The sequence below is a fragment of the Nannospalax galili genome, unplaced genomic scaffold, assembly GCF_000622305.1.
Source record: "Nannospalax galili isolate Female #2095 unplaced genomic scaffold, S.galili_v1.0 scaffold87, whole genome shotgun sequence".
Classification (NCBI taxonomy): domain Eukaryota; kingdom Metazoa; phylum Chordata; class Mammalia; order Rodentia; family Spalacidae; genus Nannospalax; species Nannospalax galili.
Window position 1 is genome coordinate 1,073,519 of NW_008360320.1, and position 5,946 is coordinate 1,079,464.

General features: G+C 34.3%; 1 pseudogene; it reads right to left on the bottom strand.

The window, feature by feature from the left end:
- Window positions 1-1,639: 1,639 nt before the first annotated feature.
- On the bottom strand, window positions 1,640-2,009 carry LOC108490294 (annotated as a pseudogene).
- Window positions 2,010-5,946: the final 3,937 nt, after the last annotated feature.

Here is a 5,946-nt window from a genome sequence, read left to right on the forward strand (position 1 = left end):
ATCTTATGGGTTTTACCTTATATATGACTTGGTACTTCTCTTTTGCTGTTTTAATCATTACTTCTTTGTTCCTTATACTTAGCATATACTTAGTAACTATTCTATGATATATAGTTCCCTGCTATTCTTGAATTTTTGGCATTTTAAATGCCTCTTGTGCCTTAGTGCCCATTTATTTCTTAGATTTGGGAAATGGTCTGCTATCATTTTACTGAACATATTTTCAATGCCTTCAGTTTGTATTTATTCTCTTCTCTGCCCATGGTTTGTAACTTTAATCTTTTACAAAAAGTGTCTCATGGATCTCACAAATTATTTTAGTTATTTTCCATTTGTTATTTTATCTTTATAGTTGCCTAATCATATAGACATCTATATGTCTTCAAGCCCTAATACCCTGTTTTCTACTTGATCTCTTCCTTGAGTTTTTTTTTTAACTTTTTGAGATTTTTTACTTCCAGAATTTTGATTTTTTTTGCAATATTTTATCTCTTTTCTGAATTCCATTTGCATATCATCTATGGACTTTCTTATTTCACTCAGGTGTTTATTTGTATTCTCTGTGAATTCATTGAGGAGTTTGTGTTCTCTAGGATTTTTGTTGAACATTCTTATGATCATTCTTTTGAAATCCTTGGCATTCTATGTATTTTATTTTTATTGGTACCCATCACTGTGAAAATGGTACTTTTTCTTTTATTTTTTTATGTTTATTTGTGTGTGTGTGTGTGTGTGTGTGTGTGTGTGTGTGTGTAAGTCAAAAAAACCCATGTGGGTCCCAGAGATTAAATTCAAGTCATCTGTCTTATCTGCTAAGCCATCAGCCTGAAATAAGTAATTCTTGGAAGACTCACATTGCTCTGACTTTTTTTTTTTCATGTTTCTTGTGCTTCTGCATTGTAACTCATATCTGAGGTGTTGGCTGGATTTCTGTAATTACCTATGTTATTTCAGTATTTGTGATGTTCAAACCGGGTTAGGTTGGAGTATTGTTAATCTGTAGTTTCTCCTCACTGTTCTGTGGCTGTAGTATGTATCACAGCAGTGGTCAAGATCCCCTACGTCATTCTGAGCATAGAATATGAACTTCAGAAGCAATTATAAATGATGGATAAACCAAGCATGGAAATACACCAACAACTCATGAAAAATACTTACTCTTTCAACTTCAATAGTGGATAAAGGAACAGAACAATATGAGTACACACTAAGGTATTAATTACAGAGACCAAGAATTAAAATAAAAGCAGAGTAAAGCTAGCAAATACTGATAGGGCAATAGAGAAAAACAGAAGAGAGAAAGGTAAATGGGGAGGGGTAGCATAGAAGAAGGAAGGAGGAAGGCAGATCCAGCTAAAGGTAGACTGAGAAGAGAAAGAGGAGAACAAATGTGATCAAACAGCCTTAAACCATGACAGCACTTGAAATCTGAAACAGAGTCTCTCATCCCCAGAGCCACTGAATGCCCAAGAGAGGGCATGCTTCAGAAAGAGAGGAAAAGCAGGAGAACATGACATGGCAAAGATAATCCACCAAGTTAGATATTAAATACAAGAAAAATAAAGAAGAAGGATTAGAGAACAAGAATTTTCTTTTTAACCCCACTGAGGCATTTTATTGACATGTATGTTTTACATCCCTAGAAAAAGAATCTCAGGATTTTCCCTCCTATGTGTTTCATGGTCCATCATGCCAGCTGAGGTTGTCAGTACAATGAAACAAAACTGATGGAATGGGAGCAGATTATTCTGCCACTTTTCTAGGTCTTTGAGCTGCATGTCAAATTCAGGGATGATCACATCATACTAGTTTAATCTGCCCGTGAGGTTCACAACAATTTTCCCAGCTCTACGATCATCAATGATTTCAAATTTGCCAATGTAACCATGCTTCATCATCACAGTCAGAAAGAAGACAATGACTTTGGAATACGGCCTGATGAGGACCTGGCGTTTGCCTCTCTTCTTGGCATTGTTGATGCTCTTCAGAGCATCAGTCAGGACATTCATGCCACCATGATGGCAGCATGGAAAGATGGCGGAAAGAGGAGAGCAAGAGTTTTAAAAAGAACAAAATTTGTATGTAGTTAAACTGCTCTGTCTCATTTGGTCTTAGTCTCTAAAAACAAAAAAATAAAAGGACATGAACTTCAAAGTTCTTTAGGGTGGATCCAGGGGGCAATGGGGTCAATATGGTCAATATGATAAAACTACATTTTATACATGTATGAAATTTTCAATGGATAAATAAGAAATATTATATTTAATATAAAGACCTATAATCAGAGAAAAAGGAAAAATAGATATAAAATATAGACAAAATATATATTTAAAAATTAAAAGATAAAAATAAGCCAGGAAGCAGAGGCAGGCAGATCTCTGTGAGTTCAAGGCCAGCCTGATCTACATAGTGAGTTCCAGGACAGCTGGGGCTAGAGGGAGACCCTGACTCAAAAAGACCAAAAAAAGAAAAAAAAAAAAAAGATAAAAATACCACCACCACCAACACAAAAGTAAGATGAAGATAGAGAGGGTTGATTTCTCACCACCAGGGATGCTGTGGGCCTGGGCAGGGTGTGGAGTCCTGCTCTGTGTCCTTGAACTTTCCCTTCTCTCGGTGTTGAGTTGGTATCTTCCAGTGAGAGAAGCTTCATGGTATTTTATTTCCTGTGTTGCTTTTCCCATAGCCAGAAAGTGTGGTATGTGGGACTGTCAGTGGTTGTTATTAGCTTAGCTGGTTTCTCTGTCTCTAGGTCAAAGGATATAATTTGAAAAGTTATGGTATATATAATGTTGAAACTATCACAAGTAAATAATTATACATTCATTATTTACAAGCTATCTTGAGGCTCTTTTTAATCCTTCCCCTTTTCTCTATCCACTTCACCATTATTTAGGCTATTGTTAATCTGTTATCACCACGGATAATCTTTTATTTTCTAGAACTTTATATAAATCATATAATGTATTATATATTTTTATCTGAGTCTGTATGCTGATATTCACCTATGTTAAATATCACTGACTTTTTTTAATTGCTGAGCAATTTTCTATTGTGTGAATGAATAAATATTTACCTGTTGATGAATAGTTGAGTTGTTTCCTACCATTTTAATATTACTAAAAAAAAATCTACAATCAGCATTGATATACAAGTTTTTCCAAAGGATATGTGCTTTTATCTCTTGGTAAATACCAACTGGAGGTATAACAGAATCATGTGTAGGTACATATTTAACCTTTTGTGAAACTGCAAAACTGTATCTCAGCAACCAATTAAAATCAGACAGCTTTGTATTCATCTTTACCCTCTAGCATCTACAATCTTTCTGCCCCTCCTTACACAATAGTCTCTGGGCTTTGGGCCCAAAGGTACATTATAGGAGCCTCATTTAAGGTCGACCACTCCACAGTCTCTTATTTTATGCATGTTGACCAGCTGTGGGCCTCTGTGTGAACATCTGCTGCAAGAAGAAGCTTTCCTGGTGAGAGCTGAAATATTAATCACTGGGCATAACAATGGCATTAAGTCAGTTAAATACTGTTTATTTAGTAAAATAATAGCATTAAGTCCTCACTTAAGGCTTGGAATCTGTCTAGCCACAGGTTTTTGGTCCTGATAACAGTTTCAGGTATGGAATTCATTTTGTGAAGCAGATTTTAATTCCAAGCACAAAGTGGTTGGTTACTGTGATAACATTTGTGCCACTATTACACCAGTGAGAATATTTTGTCAAATCAGTTATTATTGTAGCTCATAGGGTTCACACATGGATAAGGTGATGGTTACCTTTCTCTGCCCATAATATGCATAACCCTTCTAGTTCTGTGAAAGCTCACCAGTAAAGATGAAGCTGAGATCAGTAGCAGCTTGATTTTTTCTTGTTTATTCTATGACTCAGGTATGTAGTGCAGCACAGGGTAGTTATACATAGGAATACACAGCAATTACAGCATCATGAGCAATACCTGTGCAAACACAAGCCAGAAAAAAAACCTACATGAGTGGGAGAGGTGGGCAAGAAGCCCCAGCTGTAGCTGAGGATCATTTGGCAGTTGATAGCTATTGAGAGAAGGAGAGCCAGTTTTCCATACTGGTATGATGCCTAGTATATTGACCAGACTCTAAGAGATAAACCCACAGCCAAGAGCACTTGGGAAACACAAATTAGACAAGATAGGCCTTTGAAAAAAAGACAATAATAGAAAACATGAAGTCATGGCAAGGGGGTGATAGCAAGGTGGGAGTGGAGAGGAGGAAGAGAGTCTGGACATGATCAAAAACATTGAATGGAATTCTTGAATCAGTAAAAATATTTGAAAAATAAAAATAGTTTTATATTCTCATTAAAATTTAATATGCAATTTAAATTTTAGATATTACAATCCATAGGTAGTGGTAACAAATTGTGATTTTAGATTTTATTTTCTTTAATGATTAATGTTATTGAATATGTCTTCTTGTCCTTTATTATCAATAATATATGTTGTTTAGTAAACATATCTCTTCATCTTTTGCCAACTTTTCATTACGATTTTATTTTCTTGTTATTGAACACTGTAAGTTCTTTATATATCCTGGAAGCAAGTGTTGTAACAGATTTTTGATAAGAAAATTTTTTTTTTCCGAGTCAGTAGATGATAGCATTCTAATTGTTTCTCTGGATAGCAGTCTCTTCATTAGAATTAGAATTAGATGTAATCTCTCTCTCACTTTCTTTCTCTGTGTCTCTCTCTCTCTCCTATGTCTTCTAGAAGATTCATAGTTTTAATTATTGCACTGAAATTTATGGTCCACTGGAATTTATTTTTATATATGGTGTAAGGTAATTTGTAGTTCACTACTGTTTTCACATATGAATTTAGTTTTCCCAGCATAATTCATTGAAGGAGTTATCTTTTTTCTTTCTGAACTTTCTTTGTACAAGCGCTGAAAATTAGTTGTATCTATCTATCTATCTATCTATCTATCTATCTATCTATCTATGTTTTCTGTTATTGCTCATCCACCTGATTAAGTACTAGTACTAAGTACTAAAGTCCCACATTGCCTTTGTTTCTGTAGCTTTATAGTAAATCTTCAGGTTGGGCAGTAGGTTATGTAGTCCAATTTTACTCATCTATTTTTAAGTTATTATTTAAAAGTTGATTTAATTACGCTAAATCTTTTGAGCTTCCATATGAATTTTTGAGTTAGTTTGTTAATTTATACAAAAATGAAACTTGAATTTTGATTGGCATTGTGTTGAATCTATGCACCAATTTTCAAGAGTTGTTATCTTAACAACAGTGAACTTCTGATCCTGGGGCATAATTGATTTCTTTATTTAGTTTAGGTTTTAACATCCCTCAACATCTATAGCTTTCAGTATAAATGTCTTCTATACCTTTCAGTATTTTTATGCATTTCACACTTTGATATTTTATGAATGTTATTTAGAAAATTTTCAACTTCTGGGATTTTTTGGTGTTATGTAAAATTAAAATTGACTTTAAAGTTTTCAGCCTTTTATCTTAAAGTTCTGCTAGACTTACTCGCTCATTCTCATGAACTTTTTGTAGGTCCCACATGTTGTTATTAATAATTGATCATGACATTTTTTACTTTAACTGTGCCTTTCCAACCTGATTTCTTTATTTTCTGCCACTTGTCTTACTCCATTGAGTCTTAACTCCAGTATAATGTTGAATGCAAGCAGCAAGAATAGACTTCCTTGCTTGCTCCTATTATTAATGAGGAAGGTTTTATCCTATTATGACTTCTTATCATAGCAGCTGGAGGCTTTCCCAAGTTGTCTGTTACCTCATTGAAGTTTTCTTCTATTACTAATTTGCAGAGAATTCATATCAGAAAGAATATTGACTCATCAACTCTTTTACTTTCAGCATTTGATATGAGATAATTGTATTTTTCTGTTAGAGTGAACAGCATAGATTAGTTCTGAGC